This window comes from Cricetulus griseus, chromosome 3 (assembly GCF_003668045.3).
Source record: "Cricetulus griseus strain 17A/GY chromosome 3, alternate assembly CriGri-PICRH-1.0, whole genome shotgun sequence".
In the NCBI taxonomy this organism is placed as follows: Eukaryota; Metazoa; Chordata; class Mammalia; order Rodentia; family Cricetidae; genus Cricetulus; species Cricetulus griseus.
This window is the reverse complement of record NC_048596.1, coordinates 15,832,990-15,853,223: the sequence shown is the minus strand read 5'-3', so window position 1 is coordinate 15,853,223 and position 20,234 is coordinate 15,832,990.

Here is a 20,234-nt window from a genome sequence, read left to right as displayed (position 1 = left end):
GGCTGTCTGGAACTGCTATGTAGGCCAGACCAGGCTGGCCTGGAATTCATAGAAATCCACCTACCTCTGCCTCCCGAGTGCTGAGACTAAAGGTGTATGCCACCACACCCGGAGTACTTTTTTTCTTTTGAAAAGCATTTTGAAGGTACTTTATTTTCAGTATGCCATATTTTAATGAATACATGATCCTTTTACTTGGCATGGTTTTGAAACAATCTGTTAACTATGATACCAGCTGGCATAACCACCAGCCTCTCCTTTCTTCTGGGGTGGTTCTGTCAACAGGGCCCAAGTTCCATTCTATTGCAGTTGGTGTTGCTATGTGTGTCCATACAGCAACACAGAAAATTCTCCCACTTTCTAATGCCATACTTGTCCTGGAAATCGAGTGTCCATTTCTAGTAGCTCTGCCTTAGCATTGCTTACTGAATGTATCAACCTTGGGACTGGTTCCATGCATTTTGGTCAAGGGAAACATGGAAGAGCTGAGGATTGAAGAGCCACAGGGCTGCCGCTGCTTTGTGCAGATTTGCTCCGGCTGCCCTTGTGACAGGCCTTGAAGAAAAGAACCAACCGGGTTTTTCTCTTTGAGACAGGGCTTATGGGGCCCAAACTGGATTCAGACTCATGACTCTACTACCTCAGCCTTCTGGGTGCTGTAATTACTGTCTTGCACCACCATGCCTGACTCTGTGTGTGTGTGTGTGTGTGTGTGTGTGTGTGTGTGTGTGTCCATGTGCACTGGCGTGTGTATGTGTGTGTCAAGGCCAGGAGTCAATATCAAATGTCCTCCTCAGCCACTCTCCACCTCTTGTTTTGAGAAAGTCACTTGGTGAATAGGAGCTGAGCAATTTGGCCCAGGGATCCTCCGAGTTCTCCCTCCCCAGCACTGGGACTACAGAGCACACTATTGCATTTAGTGTGCTTGAGGTCAAATTTGTTTTTTTAATATCTATTCTAGTTTTTAACTATTTTTATTTCATGTGCATTGTTGTTTTTTATATGTCTGTGTGAGGGTATCGGGTCCCCTGACACTAGAGTTACAGACAGTTGTGGGCTGCCATGTGGGTAGTGGGAATTGAACCTGGGTCCTCTGGAAGTACTCTTAACTTATATGCCATCTCCTTAGCCTCATATTTATTTCGTGTGTGTGTGTGTATGTGTGTGTGTGTGTGTGTGTGTGTGTGTGTGTGTGTGTGTTGCTCATGGATGCCAGAAGAGGGCATTAGAGACCCTAGAGCTAGGAATACAGACTGATATTAGCGGCCATGTGAGTGCTGGAAATCAATTTTGGGTCCTAGCCTGTGCCCTTAACTGCTGGGACATCACTCCAGGCCCCTAAAGTAGGGTTTAGTGTTCAGTAGCAGAGCACATATTCAGCATACATGAGGGCCTGTGGGTTCCATTCCCAGAACAAAGAAAGTGTGTGTATGGGGGCGGGGGGGGGGTCGTCACATTATCTATAGACAAGTGAGGTGGCACAGAAATAGAGGAATTTGCTGTCAACCATGATGACCCAAGTTTGATCCCTGTGGCTAGAGAGAAAGCTCAGCAGTTAAGACCACTTGTTCTTGCCGAGGACCCGGGTTCAGTTCCCAGAACCGCAAGGTAGCTCACAACTGTCTGTAACTGCACCTCCCTCCAGGGGATCTGATGCCTCTTTCTCATCTATGCAGATCCAGGCACACCCGTGGTGTACATAATACATGCAGGCGAAACACTCACGCACATAAAATAAAAATAAATAAGTATGTAAAGAAAAAAAACTGGGCATGGTGGTGCACACCTTTAATCCCAGCACTCAGGAGGCAGAGGCAGGCGGATCTGGTCTACACAGTGAGTTCCAGGACAGCCAGAGCTACACAGAGAGACCCTGCCCCAGAGAGTGACAGAGACAGGGACAGGGAGAGTGAGTGAACTGACTCCACACTTGTGTCTCGGCCCTCACATGCCCATGCACACTAAACAAACAAATGTGACAAAGTGAATAAAATAGGAGGCCCTAACAACTCTGCTTTCGGATGCTGCAGTGAGCCAGGGTGGCCACAGCGGTCGATTCTCCAGTGTTGCTTTCCAGAATCTTGCTCTTTAGTTTCAAAGCCAGAGTAGCAAAGAACAAGGTGACAGTCTTGGTCTCCACCCCCACTGAGGGTTTAGGACCCCTCTGTGGTTCAGGCCTCCCAGCTGGGACAGGATGGGGGCAGTGGCTCTTGCCATGTCCCCCACAGGGGCAGCACCGAGAGCTGCCTGTCCGTTGGTAAAGGATTTCAGGGTCTGAGGATGAAAGAGAATATATTAACACAAAATACCCCCACTTTTTAACCCCACATAGTTCTAGGGAAATGCAATACAAAGACAGCAGATCCACTTACAGTTGCGGCACCGAAGGTGAATGTCAATTAGTGACTAGAGATTGTCATTCTCTTTGTAACCCTGCTTGATGGCTGGGGGCTGCAGGGATCTGGCTATATGAGCTTTCTTTCTTTGAACAGCAAAGTCTCCATCTGACTTGCCTGAAACAGAAAAAGAATCCGCCCACCTTGACGAAGGGACACAGCGTTTGATCTGGGCCTGGAGTCATGTGGCCTAGCTGGACAGTGTTTGCCTATCTGGGTCCAGTGACTGTGTCTTTTAAAGTAGCTAGGCTTCACTCTCACCAGTTGTTCCCCAGGGTGGGACCCACTGAAGGTATTTTAAAACTCTCGGCTATCTGTCTGTCCTAAGGATGTTGCTTTCCCACCCACTTTAGGGGTGGGGAAAGAGAGGCACACAGAGGAAGTCCCCGAGTCAGGCAGGAGCCCCAGTTGCATCTCTAAAGATCTTTTCTCTTCTGAACAGGATGCTTGGGGAGTACCACAGCCCCAGCTTTACAGAGAGAGAAGCAGTCGTTAACACGACTCAAGTCAATAAAAGCAGCAGACCACCAAACCACTGTTCTGCACCAGCCTTCAGCATCTCCAGCCATTAAAAACAATGGGTGGGCATAGTGGTACCCACTTGCAAAATCTCAGAGCTTGGGAACCACAGACAGGAGGATTACTACAAATTCCAGGCCAACCTGGTTTTCATAGTAAGTTCCCTGACCTCCAAGACCCTTTCTCAGAAGAAAAGAAACAGGAGGGGAAGGCAGGGGAGGAAATGGAAAGAGGAGGAGGAAGATCAGCACTGCAGCTTGGGGAGCACAGTCTCTCAGATCCCTTCTTTCCCTCTGGGCTGTGTGTACAGCCCAGCACTCAGCAGCCCACTCTGGCCATCTTTGCCTGCCGGCTGCCTTTCTTTAAAGCCAAGCTTCCAAGGGGGCGCTGTGCAGCCACAGGCTCTTCTCCATGCACAGCCCGGTGGCTGGGTCTCTCTGCTGGTAACCAGGCCTGGGGCCGCCTTCCCAGCATCCAGTATTGTTGCTGTTTCCATTTGCTCCTTTTATTCGCCAGGTTTTCCTTGACTCTGATGTTTTTTCCCCCTGCTGCACAACAAGCCCTTCTGATCTCTGTGAAAGGCAAACCCATGTCATTCTTCCAAATCATCATTGTATGACATGTTTTTATATGAGCCGGACAAAGGAGCTATTTGATCAGGGGGTATGGTGTGTGATTGTAAGAAATTCAGCTAGTCGGTGGTAACCATTGTTCCCCAAGCGGCTCCCTGACCCCATTCTGTTCCTGGAAAAACTCCCTGAGAGTGGCCTCTATTCATGGAGTAACCCCAGTCCCCAGCCGCTCCGGGAGCATGCTCAGTGTGGAGCAGTGTCACCGATAGTGCAGGCAGCCACCCTTTAACTCCTTCATCAGCATTAGGTTTCCAACCCCACAGCTGTTATCGTGGCCCAGAGCTCAGGGGGTTAGAGATAGAGGCATGCTCTCTGCTCTCCCGCTTATCTTGGAGAAATTGAACCTTCCTTTGAAATGGTTATTTGGAAATTACCCGTCTGCGGCTTCCAGCCAGCCCATGCCCTGCCCTCCTAGCTGTTCCCTTGAGGACAGGCTCCTTGGTTCTGCCACCCACACGCCCTGCTGCTGGCATGTGGTCTGGGGGCAATGCGAAACTGTTTCTGATTGCCTGAGTCAGAGGTGTGGAGCCCCTTATGATCCCTCCAAAGCCCTGGGCAGATTGCTGTACTGGTCCCTTGAAGAGGAAATACTTCAATGCTAGGCTCTGTATTCCTTGCTCACCCTTTTGTCCTCTCCCCTTGTGGGTACACACTGTGTCCTACATATATAAGAATTGTGTTGGAATTTTAGGAGAGACAGCACTTAATAAAAAATGAAAAGAAAAAAAAAAGAACATTTTCTTTAAAGGATCCTTAGGCCTGGGAACCCAGACACTTAGGAGAAATGAGATAAGTGGTCATGGATCTCTAGAAACAGCCACACCATTCTCTCATCCTTGACCTCATGCTACTAACACATATGACAGACACCGAGACTATTCTGGTTCAAGTGCTTAGCACACTAACTGCCCGGTTCACTGAGTGCTTAAACCATACACAGTGTCAAACCATTTTCCTTTCACGAGGTCCAACCTGCCCTAAGTGGATCTTAGCATTAAGACTGTTCAGTAGAACAATCCAGAGGATACTGGAAGACTCTTTGAAGTGTGTTAAAATCAAATAGCTTTGGGATTCCTTGTTGTCACTGTGCTTATTTTGTAGACACGGGAAAAAATTCAAGACCACTCAAAGCCAGGGACTGGGCAGAGCTCATATTTAGAGCATGCAGGTCACATTTCCCCTGGTCCATTCCAGAATTAACTACTCTGTTCCTAAGAAGCCAGCATTAGATTAGACTATTGATGTTTGTTTGTAATTATTATCCAGAAGACAAGGCCTCAAAGCCAATAAAAGTGACAACTGGAAAGCCCAGAATCACACACATACAACCTTCTCTGCCTCAGTCCCCAGCCTACTTTTTCCCTGAAGCAACAGATAACTCCAGTTAGAGGAGTTATTTGTTGTTCCTGCCTCTTATTGTGTCCTTGGTCCCTTGAGAATGGCCCACAACACAATAGCTAAGACACAAAGGTTAGATGGACCGGGACCAAAAGCATTAGCATCCAAAGTACTGACCCTGCCACAGCATAGGTAAACCTCAGGAACAGATGCTAGAGGTGATCCCATGCACAGATGTGGGGTGGGTAGGTGTGTGCTGACAGTGGATTGGTAGTTTCTCGGGACTAAAGAAGGGAGATGGGGGAAGGGACTGCTCATGGGTGGGGGGAGCTCTAAGGGGGATGAAAAATGTTACAGGATCAGATAGTGATGACGGTTTTGGGGCTCTGTCAATAGACTAAAAAGCACTTATATACTTACTTGAAAGGGATACATTTAGTGGTGGTTGAATTCTGTGTTAAACAGCAAAAATAGAAAATCAGAAGTGAGACAGTTTTGAGGCACTAATAATTATCCTGGGAAAGATGTAATCACAAAAGCAGACTGTGTGGCTACTGCAGCTAAAATCGGTGAAGTCTGTGCCATCTGCCTTTACATCTCAAGAAGCTTAAAATACCCTAGAAACTCCCCAAGATAATGCCCAAGCCACTGATAGCCCTGGAGACCACATGATATGGGATTCCTCGTCTCCTAGCTCCTCTGCTCATAAATTTCCCTAAGCCATTTGGGGTTCTATTTTTTTAAGCAGGTGTGTGTTCATGTGTGTTCATATGTGTAGAGGGCATGGGACAACCTTGGGTGTCATCCTCAGCAACACCACCTACCTCCTTTGAGACAGGGTCTCTTTGTTTGTTTTTTTGTTTTTGTTTTTCGAGACAGGGTTTCTCTGTAGCTTTGGAGCCTGTCCTGGAACTCACTCAGTAGACCAGGCTGGTCTCAAACTCACAGAGATCAGCCTGCCTCTGCCTCCTGAGTGCTGGAACTAAAGGCATGCGCCACCACCAAATTTTTATGTAGGATCTTGAGACTAGACTCAGGTCCTTGTGCTTGCAGGACCAGTGCTTGGCCACCTGAGCAACCCTTTCCCACACTGCACCCCCGAGCCAGGGGCTCTACTTTTTAATGTGTCTCTTTTGTAATGAGTTTCGGAAGTTGCTTAATCACCTTGGGGTTCCCTACACACCCCTCATTGTTTTGTTGTGTTTTGTGTTTTGAGACAGGAACTCATGAGCTACCTTGAACTTGTGGTATTCTTGCCTCTACCTGTAGTGTTGGGATTATATGTGCTTGCCACCATACCGGCTTTGTGCTGTACTGATTGGGCCCAAGGCTTCATGCATGTTGGACAAGAACTCTACCAACTAAATTGCATCCCTGGGCCTCACCATAATTTTACTAATCTGTCCATTCTTTCAGTCATTTACCAGAAATGAGGTCTCTCCTGGTGCTCGATAGGCAGGGGAGCAGCAGTGAACACAAAGAGGTTAAGTTGGTGATATTTTCTTTCTTCCCATTGTCTCAAGAAGATAATTTTTCAGCCAGGTCTGATGGCTCCCACCTGTAATCCTAGCCCCTGGAAGGCTGAAGCAGGAAGATTGCTGTGAATTCAAGGCCAACCTGAGCTACTTACTAAGTTCCAGAACTGCCCGAGATACAGTATGAGACACCATCTCAAGTGGAGGGGGATGAGCTGATTTTTGGCTAAGAAATTTTCATTTAAGCATGAGGTAGTGAAACCACGCCTAATACAGAAGTGTACACTGGGCCCAAGGAGGCCTATACACACAAAAAATAATTTTTCCAGACAGGATTTCTCTGTGTAGCCATCCTGGCTGTCCTGGAACTCTCTCTCTGTAGACCAGGCTGGCCTAGAACTCACAGAGATCCATCTGCCTCTGGAGTGCTGAGACTAAAGGTGTGCACCAGCACCATAGCCCCACTCAAAAATAAATATTTTAGGAGCTTGGGTTTGACAAGCAAACAGATGTGGATTTAAATCTCAGCTTTGTATGGCTTTGAAAGGAAGAAATCTGCTCGCTTTTCTGAATCTGCTTCCCAGCTGCAAACTGGAATTAATGGCTTATTTGGGAGAGACTATCTTGTGGGGTGTAACAGCTATAGCAGTATTGAAAGGCTAGATGAGATGGGTGTACAAGGGCTCAGCATAGCTCCTAGTAGACAGTGAGCCCTTAAAAACGAATAGGGCCAGTGAGATGGCTCAGTGGGTGAAGGTGCTTGCTGCCAAACCCGACAATCTGAGTTCAATGCCTGACACCCATGTGACAAGAGGAGGGAACTAATTCCTCCAAGCAGTCCTCTGACTTTCATTTGTGTGCTGTGACATGAATGCATTTACACACATACAAATACATGTCTTACAATTTGTATTTTTTGGGGGGAGGGGTTTCAAGCAAGGTTTCTCTGTGCAACAGTCCTGGTTGTCCTAGAACTTGCTCTGTAGACCAGGATGGCCCCAAACTCACAGAGATCTGCCTGTCTCTGCCTCCCAAGTGCTGGGATAAAAGGTGTGAGCTACCACGTCCTGTAACATGAAAAATAAAAGACCCACAGACAGGTATTGGGGTTCGAGCTTCAGGCTGAAGATCAGAAAAGCAAAGCAGCCAAGCCAATAGATCTTACCTTTTCCCAGCTGAAATAGCAGTCCTGTCTCCACAAATCCTCAGAGGCAAAAGGCTGTAAATTCCTGTCTCCTCCTCCTTACACATCCTCCTCTCTCCATCTCCCTAGTGCTGGGATTATAGGCATGTGATCCCAAGTGCTGAGATCAAAGGCATGAGCTCTGTTACTCTTCATTCTTGTGTAGGCCAGGATGGCCTTGAATTCAGAGAGATCCATCTACCTGTGTCCCAGTCCTGGGATTTAAGGTGTGTGCCACCACTGTCTGGCTAGCTAGTATGGCTGTGGGATTAAAGGTGTTTATCACCGATGCCTGACCTCTATAACTTGTGGCTGACTTGGCTTTCTGAATCTTCAGGCAAACTTTAACAAATCATAAATAATGTATCACTGCCCAGCCTACAATTTGTATTTTAAAGAAGGAAACAGCAACTCTTGTTGCCATCTTCTCTAAAACTACCTCTAAACCCAAGACTGAAGATGGTAACCGAGTCTCTGAAGATGGCGTTTGCCACCCTCCTATGGGCCCCAGGATGCTGAGACCAAGCACCTAGGCCCCAGATTGAACTGTGTTCATTCATGACAATGGAGGAGCAGCTACTAAACTCCAAGGCTGTCTGAAGAATTGTGGTCTAGGTGAAGAATCACAAGTGGATATTTCCCAGAGCACACAAGACTGCCTGGGAGACAGTGAGGCCCCGAAGAGTGCACAGGAGTTCATAGAGGCAGAGGCGGAGGCACAAGAAAAGGCAAACACATGGGAAAAGCTTGGAGTGCTTGGAAGAAGGGAAGAAATATCTAAAGTGCTAGAACCTTCCACAGAAATGAAAGGAGGTCAGAGCAGTAAAGTGGCTCAGCAGGCAAAGACACTGCTGTGGTCAATCCTGGAACCCACTTGGTAGGAGAGAAGCAACTCTGCAAGTTGGCCTGCATCTACACACATATAGAGACACACACACATACACACACGCGTGCGAGCGTGCACGCACACAGCACACACACACTAAAGATTTTTTTAAATATTCTTATTTATTCACATGTACATGTGTGTATGTCTTTGTGTGTGCATGATGTGCCTGAGGTTAAGACCATCCCCCAGAGCTAAAGTTACAAGCAGTTGTGAGCTGTCTGATGTGGGTACTGGGAATTGAACTCAGGTCCTCTGCATGAACAATACATGTTCTTAACCAGTGGGCCATCTCTCCAGACCTTTTTTTTCTTCTGGAAGGAGGTCAGTCTGGAAGATTCTTACAGCGCTGTGCCTTTTGAGGGATTTGACTTTTATTCTGGAGTCAGAGTGAGCAGTGCTGAGCACTGAGCCGCAGGTGGCTTCAGGGTGTTTGGTTTTGTTTGGGAGTTTTGGTTCCAGCCGTTTTGAGTAGGATGATTACAGCATGAACCCAACTTTTGGGACAGAGAACAGTGTCCTGGCCACTGGAAACATAACTCTGAAGGAGACCCCAGCCCAAGAAGAAATCACTTTCCTGTCTTCTTTTTACAAAAGCTTTAAAATTTTTTATTTACTTTTATTCCATCTGTATGGGTGCTTTGCCTGCACGTGTGCCTAGACACTACCTTCAAGCCTAGACTCTTAAGAGGCCAGAAGAGAGTGTCAGATCCAAGGAACCAGAGTTATAGGCCATTGTGAGCTGCCATGTAACTCTGGGAATTGAACCCAGCTCTTCTGGCAGAGTGGCCAGTGTTCTTAACTGCTGAGTGATCTCTCCAGCCCCAGCATGTGCTTCTAATTCAGCCAATTTTCACAGAGGTTCTGAGGGACTCCCAAAAACATTGGAATTTCTACTTTCACAAAACAGCTGAGGTGAGGTCTGCCGGGGGTTGTTTCAGCCCTTCTCGGAACTCAGGTTGATCTTAGAGTAAAAACCCGAATGTCACCTTGAATTCCCGATTAAGACACAGCAGGACTTTGAGCAGGGAAGGTGCTGTTCATTCGTGTTTCTTTTCTCTGACCAGGTGGAACGCTTTTGTGGTGGCCCCGTCACAGGTCACTTTCCTGTTAGGTTTCGCTCGGATTATTAGCTACTGTGAGCTTTGCATAGTGGAATGAGATTGGAGTCAATGGATTTGGTTTTAGATTGTGATTTGACCACTTAGTTAACCCTGCTGAGCTCTGATTTCCTCCTCTGTAGATGGAATGTCCATATGTCTGAGTCACAGAGGCAGAGGCAAGTGTCTTTTTTTGAATGCACTGTTTATTGTTCACAACTCACAGCAAACGAGTCTCAATGGCCTGAAACTCTGTCTGTGATGCTATGGATGCCCACCATGTGGGCCCCAGGAACAGAACTCAGGTTGGCAAGCTTGAAGAAGCATAGGTTTTCCTTCCTTCATAATTTCATGCATAAACGATTACTCTTTCTCTAGGTCTTAGCGACCACAGCATAAAATTTCCTCCTGTGTTTATTAAGTCATGGACGTTTACCCTTTTGCTCACAGAGTTTCTTCAACCTAGAGAAACTTCCAGCACCATCCTCTTTGTGTGCTGGCCGGTTAGTGTGTATAATGAGAGCCACTTGGAACAGACCTATGATATCACAACAGTAGATGTGATAACTGAGACAGCTAGGTAACTAATGGGCAGGTGGTCCATACAGTGTGGATAATCTGGACAAAGACATGATTCATGTTCTGGGCGGGACTGAGCAGGATGGCATAAGGCTTTATTACGTGATTCAGAACAGTATATAATTTAAACTTGGGAACTGGGGCTGGAGAGGTGGCTCAGTGTTTAAGACCCAGGTTTGATTCCCAGCCCCTACATGGAGGCTCACAGCCATCCATAACTACAGTTCTAGGGAATCTGATACTCTTTGGCCTCCACAGGCACTCTGTACATGCGATACACAGACATATATGCAGACAAAACACATATATACGTAAAATAATAAAAGAGTTTAAAAATAAATAAAACCTGGGAACTATCTGTTTCTGAAATGTTTCCACTTGTACTTCTGGACTGCAGTAAATGCCAGAAAGTGCAACTGTGGAGAAATGGTTCCTAGTTTCTCATCCTAGCCAATGGGATCCCCGGGTACAAGAACAAATCATTGGCTGCCATGTGGTGGAAAGTAGGGTTAGGGTTAGGGTTAGGGTTAGGGTTAGGATTAGGGTTAGGAGCCTAGGGTGTGACGCCTGTGGTGGCATCAGTCCTTCACAAGCCCCACACTCTGTCAGCTATGTCCAATCTGTGGTCTGTGGACCACATGCAGCCAGGGAGAGCCATGAATGACGCCCAACACAAAATCCCAAACTTACTTCAATATTATGAGTATGTGTGTACTATTTCTCAAACATAATCGGTGTGGATAACAATGTCATATTGGGACATTAAAAGGTTGAATGCCTGTAGAGCCAGTATCCAAACTGGCAGTTGTCCTGTTGCTCAGTCCTCTATTCCCTGTCAGCTGATCTCTTCAACTGACGACACCAGTCAAACAAGTTGTGGTAAAAGTTTTCTCCAGGTTTCTCTTGAAGATAGTATCCTGAGCTGTCTTTTCCTTTTTTTTTTTTTTTCCGGTTTTTTGATACAGGGTTTCTCTGTGTAGCTTAGGCTGTCCTAGCTAGAACTTTCTCTCTCTCTTCCTGTAAGCCAGGCTGGCCTCAAACTCACAGAAATCCACCTGCCTCTCCCTCCCAAGTGCTGAGATTAATGACAGGCACCACCACCACCACCACCACCACCACCTGGCATATCCTGAGCTCTTTAACCCAAGCCCCAAGTCACTGATGGTAGCAGCCTCACTACACTCAAGATAAGGAGGAAATGGTACTGGGTGTGGTGGCCCACCTTTAATTCCAGGACTCAGGAGGCAAAGGCAAATATGTCTCTGAGTGATGGCCATCCTGAACTATAGTGAGTTCAAGAACAGCTATAAGACTCTGTTCAAAAGAAAGGGGGGAGGGGCTGGAGGAGAAATTTGAGATATTGGGGAGAGGAGCAAAGTCCAAAGTTGCTGGGTGGTGGTGGCACATGCCTTTAGTCCCAGCACTCAAGAGGCAGAGGTAGGCACATCTCTGAGTCGAAGACCAATCCGGTCTACAGAGCTAGTTCCAGGACAGCTAGGGCCACAGAGAGAGAAAAATCAAACCAAACCAAGAAACAAAAAGAGTCCAAAGTTATCAGCCACTCTGCAAGAGCCTGAATCTCCTTTGTCCCACTTGGCTTAATTCTAAGGATCCTCCTACAGGGACTGGGAAGCCCATCCAGCCTTCGGAGACATTCTAGGGCAACCCAATGCCCAGCTCAACACATTATTTATATGGTAAGATTCAGTGGCTCAACCATGGAAGTGTCACTGCTGGTTTCCAGCTCCACCTCTGCTGTCTTGGCAGGCAACATGGAGGGGGCTGAGCTTGATCCACTCAGCCCACTGAAGGTTTTTTCCCCCAGGGCTCTGGACTACCTAGGAAAAGGGCAAGAGGAATTCTCCACACCTCACGTAGGTATTTGCAGAGGGTGGACTCTGCTGAGCCCTGAGCTATGTGCTTTATACCATATATGCTCTCCTCTGTCACTCCATCCGTGTGTAGACACCATGGTGAACCCCACGCTACAGAAGAAAACAATCAGGTAAAACAAATGGCAAAAGGCCATAGGATCCAAGGAAGGAAGTGAGCACTTTGGGGTTCCTTTGTCTGTCCCCACAGTTTGAAAGAAAAGAAAGCCCTTACTTTGCTGTTAACCAGGGCTCTAGAGCAGCAGAACAACATGACAGAGGAGACATTAGTCCTCTATGCTGAAAAAGCCCCGCACTAAGCTGCCAGGGCAGCCCTTACCTAGCTAGCTCTATCACTTGAGGCCAACTGTCTCACTCCTCTGAGACTGTCAGGAAACAAAGTGGGACTGTTGCAAGGACCACATATCTGAGCCGTGTGCCTGGCACTTGTTGGGAGCCTGGTAAACAGAGGCTCTGGACACTGCTCTTCGCTCACTCCCCTGCTATCCTACCACAGAACCCCAAGTTCCTGGCAGGCCCTTCCCTGCTGGCTGCAGCCGCCCATTATAGTAAGTGGAAGCAGCTGGAAAAGAGAGGGGTGGAAATGGGGAGGGGGGGACAGCTTGAGTGACTGCAGGCCAACCCTGAAGGCCTCCTGGGGGACATTGGCCATGGCCACAGGTGCACCAATTACCCTCCCCTAGAAGTCAGTCCTATTCCCCACCCGTCTCGGTCCCAGCCTTGGTTCTGCAGGAGGCAGGGGCGGCATGGCTGCCTGGTCGTTTGTCTTCAGGGTTTCATGGCCTCCCTGGGGTTTTTGCACGATCTCTCTCCCTTTCCAGCCACTTCCCAGTTAAGGAGCCTCTTCTTGGCAGCTCGGGTTTCACTCCTGAGAGCTTTGTTCCAAGTGGAAGTTTCTGGTTAGGATAATACCTAGGTGTGAGTGGTCAGTGCTGGAGGAGGCAGAGTCTGCTCTGGGACTGTGGGAGCATTTCCGCCACCCCAGGTGCTCTGAGGAAAGCTGGGGCCTTGGCTTCTCATCTTGGAGGCACCTTCTCCTTGGGGACCCAAGAATGGCCCCTGGACAGCAAGCCCAGAGCCCGCCCACCTCATCTCGCTGGCAGCTCCTCCTCCTCATTTTGAGAATGCCCAGGAGACTGTACAGAGCTCAGTCTTGCCTTCTTTTGCCACAGCTGTAACCAAGAGTACACCATCAAGGCAGACATTTAGAACTAGTTTACAAGATACTTTTCCCATTTAGGTTTGCCTCAGGGAAAAAAGTTTCTATCGCTGGACAAAAATACAACAGAACTCTAGCTTAATATTTTCAATGACCCTTATTTATTTCATGTGTGCATGGGTGCAAAGGGACATGTGTGGAAGTCAGAGGACAACGTGTAGGAGTTGTTTGTCCCTTCTACCACATGGGGCCTGAAAGTGAACACTGGTTCCCAGGCTTGGCGACAAGCACCTGTACCTGCTGAGCCATCTCACTGGTCCCTTCTCTTTCTAATTCTGGCGTGTTGGCACAGGGTGGTCTCAGCGTCACTAGCTAGCCTAGGACAGCCTTGCAGTTATGAGCCCCCCTCCCCCATCTGCCAGTTGCTGGGATTAATAGCTTTATATCAGCCGGGTGGTGGTGGTGGCGCACACCTTTGATCCCAGAATTTGGGAGGCAGAGGTAGGAGGATCTCTGTGAGTTTGAGATCAGCCTGATCTACAGAGTAAGTGCCAGGACAGGATCCAAAGACACAGAGAAACCCTGTCTCTACTCACCCCCCCCCAAAAAAAGCTGTGTGTCACCATGTTTCATTGTATGCAGTGCTGGGAATCAGTCCCCGGCTTCACATGTGCTAGGCAGGCATGCTACTGACTGACACGTACCCTATCCAAACCATTCTCTTTCTAGACTAGAAAACGAAGGTACAGAAAAGATGAAAGCTGTCAGGCACGATAATGCACACTTGTAACTCCAGATTCCAGAAAGCTGAGTCAGTAGGATCTCAAGTTGGAGGCCATCTTTGATTTTATAGTGAGTTGCAGGCCATCCCAAGTGCCTACAAAATAAGACCCTTGATAAAAACAAAACAAAACAAAAATGGGAAAATGAAGAAGTGAGAAAAGACAAATGTCCCTGAGACTCTCATAGCTCTTCATTCGTAGCTCCTGTCTCACCTGTGACCCCTTTGGTGATTCAGACAGACAGACAGACAGACAGACAGACAGACAGACAGAATACCTGGTACTGATGCACGAGCTGCCCGGACCATGCTATGTGACAACCACAGGTCACTAGTTTGGGAGCTCAGTGTGTGGCAACAAGAAGGTAGAGACCTTGCCCCGCCCCCCCCTTCAGCAGTTTGACACTCAGTGAGTTTTGAACTGAATTTGAGCTGAGCTGGGCTGCCTCAGGCACAGCCAACCCTGGGCCTTCATTCTTCCACTGGGTTCTGCTGAGTACCATTCTCCCTGAGCCCTCCATCCTCATCCAGCACACCCATCCCCCGCTCCAGCCCCGCACCCCTGTCCCAACCTGTAAAGCATCATGACTGCAGCCATGAGATGGCCTGCCCTGCCTGGCCACGTGCCAGATGGGAGCAGGTGTCGAGGTTTTTCCACCCTGTTTTCCAGGGTCTTCTAACACTTCGCACTTTGGTGCCTCACAGTGTTCTTCCATTAATTCAAGGCACCGGGGAAAGGAGAAGGTGAGCGTTTGCCTATAGGGAAGACAAAATGCCCTGGGTGCTAAATCTCTATAAGTGTAAGGTGTAAGGACTTGCACATCTGGCCCTCTCAGTCCTGCTGGGTTCTTAGGGTCCAGGCCTTAGGCAGCCACACACCTGCCTGAGTAAACGAGTTGAGGGAAAGGCTAGGTAGGCATCATGGGCACACAGAAACTTGTCCTTGATCTTTGTCAGCTTCTGGGTGACCTCCGGCCCTCGGGCTACTGACTGTTTTGCAAGAAAGCAGCCTCTTTGGAGACTCCAATGCATCTTCTTATGCACCATTGAGTAGTGTCAATTCACTAACTTGAACTCACAGAGTTCTTACTCAGGTGACCCAACTCCTCCCCCCAGGACACCTCCCCCCAGAAACCACTGTTCCAAGGGCTAGAGCATCCTCTGGACTTTCCCTATGCATGCAAATGCAAGCAAATCCGGACAACTCTGTAAGGCAGGGTATGGGCCCCCAATTTACAGACAAGAATGCTGGGGCTTACCTTCCAGGTTACCCAGGTAGGAAGTGACCGGGCTAACCCAAAGGTCCTGACATCACACTAAGTCTCTTGATTTAGTTCTGGGCTGTATTCTTCTGAATCCCTTCTTTGACATAACTGGAGGCCAAGGCCACCCCAGCTGTGTCAGGAGAAGGTCTGTGAGTTGTAGGGTGCCGAGGACGCAGCAGACACTAATCTCTACCCACCCACTCCACTGCTTTGATGAAAGGCCCGGTCACTGACCTCTTCCCCGGCCGTTGTCCTGCTTCGTGCAGCAGGCCTATCTCCAACCCCATATCCTCCCATCGCACTACCTGCTCACACACCTTTTCCCCAGTGGAAGTTAGCTAGAAATCCCAGACAACACAAACCTAGGCTCTGCTGCCTCCTCACACTCAGCACAAACCCTGGGTCCTTTAGCCGTTAGTCATTTGGTTCATTTTGTCTCCTGCCTTTTAGGCAGACCCTCAACTACTAATCACTCCTCCCTTATGGATAGCCATCAAGCCACTCCCCCACTCTGGGCTGCCCATATCATCTCCCTTCTCAGGAACCTCCTCTTTGGGCATCTCAGGAGCTGAACCTCCAGCCATCCATCCCCACCACACACACACACACACTGCCAGGAGGATGAGGACTGGCTTCAGGGAAGGGAAGTGGTTGGAACCTGAGCTCAATACCAGACTCCACTGACCTGCCCCTTCTATCAGGACAGCCATCAGCAGGGCCTACACAGTGGATTACCCATTATGAATGTTTCACAGGCTGGCTCCTCAGCACTGTGCAGAAGGCACTCCAGGGAAGGCGGTGGTGCATGCCTTTAAACCCAGCACTCAGGAAGGAAGCAAAGGCGGGTGGATCTCTCTGAATTTGAAGCCAATGTGGTCTACACAGACAGAATTCTAGACCAGCTGGGGCTACATAGTGAGACCCTTTCTTAAAAAAAAATAATAATTACATTTGAGACTGGACATAGGTGGAATCCATGACAGTGAAGGTATTTGGGGACCATGGGTACTCAGGGAGCTGCTCTGTCTTGGGTTCAGGTTCTAGCCACTTCCCTGAAGTGCACATGTGGGCCGAGGGACAGATGTAATTTGGTGGTGACCCTGGCCACTCCTCACCTTGAAAGTCGCTGCCTGTTCTCTAAGCAGTGGCCCTGGGTCTCAAGACCAAGGTGTCAGGCTGTTGGCAGTCAGAGCTGCCCAGGCTCCTCGCAGGCTGCCAGCCCTACCACTCTCAGGCTTCAGGCTGCAGTTAATTCCCAGCTCTCTGGACTCAAGGGAAGGGCAGGCTGCCTCACCAGGACACCTTCCTTCGCTTCTCCTGCTGCTCTCAGAGCAGAACCTGGGCCTCTTCTTTTGAGCATTCCTAGTCAGGTCCCTCACTTGACCTGCCTGATCTTTAAACTCTGGGAGCCTGGCCATGATCCCCACAAGTTAGTGAAAGGAACATTGTTCATCTGGGAGAGTGCCCTGTCTTTCAACCTGAAGGGGATATAAGTGTGTCCTGAATCAGCTCAGGTCTCCCTCTTGATTCTTGCCAGGGATGGAGCCTAGGCCCAGCTCAGAATCTGCCACCCAGTGGGAGGGGACTTAGGAGCGGTCCGCTCTGGGCCTGCCCAGATGGACAGTTACTTCTTAGGGTTCAGCAAGAGATCCAGATGGAAGGAGAATAACCAAAAGGACCTTCTTGGCACAACTTCCAGAATAACACGGGACTTGGGGATCCCCCTGGAGTTCCTGCCAGCTCCCCATCTGTCTCACCCCCATCTACTCCTCCTCTCTTCTCTGCTCTTTCTGGTTTTTAATTCCCCATCCACCATGTTTATTGAAGCCCCTTGGTTGCTATGGAAACCCAAAGCAGCCAAGGAAGTAGAATTTGAAGGGGTTCTGAGATTTCCAGGCCAGCAAGTCCTGCTTTTGACCTCCATTTGTCCAGGTTTGGAGAACATTTATCATAACTTTAGAAAATGGGTTTGGGGTCTCCTTTAGTTAAACAGTATAGGTGTGTGCTGGCCGTGGTGACTTGCACCTATAATATCAACACTCTGTAAACTGAGGTAGATAGTCAAGAATTCAGGCTAGCCTGGGCTACATTGTGAAGTACAGTTCAGGCCAATATTTTCTACCAGAAATGACCTAGGCTAGGGCACCCTATGTCAGCTTGGATACAAAGCCCTCTCTGCTCAGCATTCTCAGAGGCTGTACCTGCTTTATTTAGTGATAGCAGGGGCCAGTGTTCACTGTCAGCCATGCTGTACCGACATTGCCCTAGGCAATGAGCAAGTTATACCAAAGTTCTTTCTCTTTTAGAGGTTACAGCTAGACAGACCAGAATCTAATAAACAAATATAAACCAAGAAAATACCAGTATGCAGACAGACATTGGTGGTGTCAGGCCTGTTGCTGGTTAGTTTTCATCACCTTGACAGAAACTAGAGTCACCTGAGAAGAATGGTTGAGGGACTGTCTCCATCAGACTGCCCATGGCTGCTTGTCTGGGGGACATTTTCTTGATTGATGTGCAAGGGCCCAGCTCTCTGTGGACAGTGCTGCCCTTAGGCAGGTGGTCCTGGGCGATGCAAGAAAGCAGGTTGAGCAAGCCATTGTGAGCAAGCCAGGAAGCAGCATTCTTCCATGGTCTTTGCTTCCCTTCCTGCCTCCAGGTTACCAACTTGAGCCTTTGCCTTGCCTTCCCTCAATGATTGATTGTAACCTGTAAGCCAAATAAACACTCCCGCCCCCGAGTTGGTGTTTTTTCACAGCAACAGAGGAGCAAACCTCACTGCTTGAGAGATGGAGGCAAGAAGATTGCAAACTCAAGGCCTTTCTAGGCTACAGAGTGAGTTCAAGACCAGCCCAGGCATCTTAGTGAGCCCTTTTTTCCCAAATAAAAAATAAAACTGGTGATGTAACTTAGTTGATAGCGTGTTTATTGAGCATGCTTGAAGCCCTGGGTTCCATCTCCAGTACCACATAAGCCAGGCATGGTGCCAAATGCATGCCATTGCAGCACTAGGGAGGTAGAAGCAGGAGAATCAGGAGTTCAAGACCAGCCTGGGCGATATGAGACTGTCTCAAACATCAAAAAGGGGCCAGGGAGATGGCTCAGTGGGTAAAGGCACTTGCCCCCAAGACTGATGATCTGAGTTCAGTCCCTAAAAGCCACATGGTGAAAAGAGAAAATGCAGTCCAATAGTTGTCCATATGCCTGCCACAGTATGTAAACTCCCCATCTCAAAAAAAGTGTAAAAGTAAAAAGCAAAAGGAGGGCTTGCCAAGCATAGGTGTGGCCCTAGGCTCTTTCTTCAGTACTGCACAAGAGAACAAAGAAAGCAGAACGTTCTCTACCACACAGCCATCCATTCCATGAGCCCAGAGGAAAAGCCCTCCTAAGCAGGGAGGGTAGGGGGCGAGTACCGAGGCCCTGAGGCAAAGAGCCACTTAACTTGTGTGAGCAGACAGAAGGCAGGGAGGGAATGCAACAGATGATGGGTAAGGTGGCCAGCCAGCGGGGGTTAGAGAGGCAGACCAGGGCCCAAGCGCCTAGGAGACTATGCAGGCTGGGATTCCAGTGTAGGTAGGGTGGAAGGAACACAATCAGATCTGGGTTTTGAAAATTCCAGTGCCTGAGTGCAGAGGAGATGGCAGAGGGACAAGGGAGGTGAGGGGGACAAGAGAGCCCAGACAGAGGAGGTGTGTGCAGAGACTGTTCCTCCACAAGAACTGAGGACTGAAGGCCCCAGGGGCCATTCAGGGAATAAAGTGCTGGCTGCTCAGATCCCCCTCACCCATGTAAAAGCCAGGGACAGTGGTGTAACCCTGGCACCCAGGATGGGGAGTGGTGGCAGGGACAAGTAGATCCTGGGAGCTCAGTGACCAGCAAGCTCCAGGCTCAGCCAGAGGCCCTATCTCAAAATAAATAAATAAATAAGGTGGCAGCCAAATATGGTGGCATTTGCCTTTAATCCCAGCACTTGGGAGGCAGAGACAGAGACAGGAGGGTCTCCATGATTCCTAGGCCAGCTTGTGGTGAGTCACCTTACATGGTGAGACAAAAAAGGTAGAGGTGGCTTGGAGCAGGGTAGCGCCAACTAATAAGTAGGGCATTGTTTGGACTGTCTGAGAAGATGTTCTGGAAGTAAAGCCAACAGGGGCCAAGTGAGGCAGAACTCAGTTTGTTGGAAGAACCCAGATGAAGAAGTTCCTGTTTGGGGCCACTTCCTGGCTCTGGGTTTGGCAGGGGTAGAGGAGGCAAACAGACAAAGAACTCCTAACCCTGCTCTTTCTCCTGCTTCATCTGGAGATGCAGTCTTCTGGGGTTCCCACCACCCCTCAGACCACACACTTCCTCCATCTTTGTCCGCGTTCCCTCTCCCCTGAAGAAGCACTGAGGCTTGAGACTCTAGCATGGAGCTCCTTCCTCTTTCAGCTCCCACTCCCTGGGACTCCATTCTGTCTACCAGCTTTGCACATCGCCCTTGTGCTCAGCAACTCCTTCTGTTACGTCACAAGCACCAGACCTCACCCAGGAATTCCAGTCTCAAGCAGCTGCCCACTTAACTGCTTCCTCTGGAATACTGAGTCAGCTCAAACTTCCCGTGTCCAAACTCACTCCCAATCCTCCCTGGAAACTGGCCCCACCTGGAATCTTTTCGGCAAATGGCACCTCCAACTCCTTCAGTTGCTCAAGCCTTCAAGCACGCTTAGCTACCTTGTCTTCCTACCCAAACCATATCCAAATCCACCTGCAGATCCTGCCATCTCTACCTGCCCCTCCCCAAACAAAAAAAACAACAAAAATCCCCAGCAAATTCCAATGGCTTCTCGCCTTTCCCAATCCACTATTCTCAATCACTTGGCTTTCGCTGCTGCTTTGTAACTCTGTCCCCCTTGCCCCCCACTGTCTATTCTTAACACAGCAGCCAGAGCAATCTTGTTAAACCCTGCCTTCACATCACAGTCACCCTGCTACTCAAACCTCACAACGGGGTACCACCTCACCGAGGCAAAGCTGAAGTCCTTCCAGTCAAGCC